Below are 1,443 nucleotides of genomic sequence, written 5' to 3' on the forward strand. Positions count from 1 at the left end.
TATAGTTAAAAAAAAAAGAAACATGCCCCCAAAAAAAAAAAAAAAAAAAGAGAAAAGAAAAAACAAAAACCAAGACATGTTTCTGTTTCTATAGGGCAAAATATGGAAAATGTCTACCCAAATGAAAGCACTTTGGAGAATGCACGGGGCTTTCTGCGTACTGGTTTGGAGTTTAGTCAGTTCTGCATTGAAGGGGATTTTGTTCTGGTTGCTAGCTGGAAAATTCATGATGAGAAAAAGGAGGAGCAGGTGCTTCCTTCCAACTCTCCTTGGTGCTTGGGACTTGCATTGCTTTACAGAGACTGCCCTGGGTGGCTAAGGAGAACCCGCTGCACTGGTCTGGGCCCATATGGCAGGAGACAGTATACTGGATCGTGTGAACCGGTGACCTATCCATCAGATTTCTTCCAAAAGCAGGGCTCCGCTCTGTTGGGCAGCATCCATAAATGCAGCTTCTGTCACAGTCTAAATGGGAACAACAGGCGAGGGAAGGATTGCTTCCCTTCTGTTACTGATAGGGAACCAAGCCACACGGCAATCAAGGCAGCTGCGCCGTCATGCAGGGAATCGGTGGCAGAGTTATCAGTGGAACTGAATTCTCCTGAGTCCTTGTCGAGTGCCCCAACAGCAGAGCTCTTCTTCTTCCTCTGTTTCAGGAAAGGGGTGGTGGTAATGAGTCTTAATCTCTGTTTATTTGTTGGGTGCCTGGGCACTCGAAGCCTGTACGGTTCCATCCATGCTTCCCTATTTCTCTGCCTCTCCTCCAGCTGAGTTTTATTGCCAAAGCATGGTTCGCAAAAAAACAGGCGGTCTTTTTCCATTTATTTGGTAATCATCTTTGATTTAATTTCATGTTTCCCTTTATTCTTTTCGCTGTGCTTTCCACTCAGGAATAATGATGGCAATGTGTTGTTATTACTCCTGTCGGTGCAGCTGATTCCCTTCCTCCCCTTGTCGTTTCCAGTCCTGATATATTTTTTTCCCCCCCTACATACAATGACTTCTGCATTTCAGCTTACTCACCTGGAAACTGCTACATTTCCTGTTTCATTCTGATTAGATTGTCTCTCGCAGACGCATACTGCTGAGCCATTTTTAAATAAGATGTTCGCTTAGCACAATCACCTAATTATTTGGAGTTTAGTGCCATTGTATTTTTACATACTCTTTTAGAATTGATTTTTGGGCAGGAAAGAAATTCAATTGTTCCCCCGCACACCAACATATTTTATACATGTTGGTTTTTGTGTGCATATCACATTTTTAGAAAATCAATTTCTGGCCGTGTGTGTATTTATTAACGTCGAGGCAGAATGTACGCACTGGAGCTGGGGCCGGAAGGACTTTGCGGGACCTTGCAGAAAGCTAACGCAAAATAGACATTTATTTTTGTAACAAAGCAAAGCGGCAGGCAACGGGTCCCAAAGCGCAGATCCAGCTTTC

The sequence above is a fragment of the Gavialis gangeticus genome, unplaced genomic scaffold, assembly GCF_001723915.1.
Source record: "Gavialis gangeticus isolate Ggan-Ray unplaced genomic scaffold, GavGan_comp1, whole genome shotgun sequence".
NCBI classification, from domain to species: domain Eukaryota; kingdom Metazoa; phylum Chordata; order Crocodylia; family Gavialidae; genus Gavialis; species Gavialis gangeticus.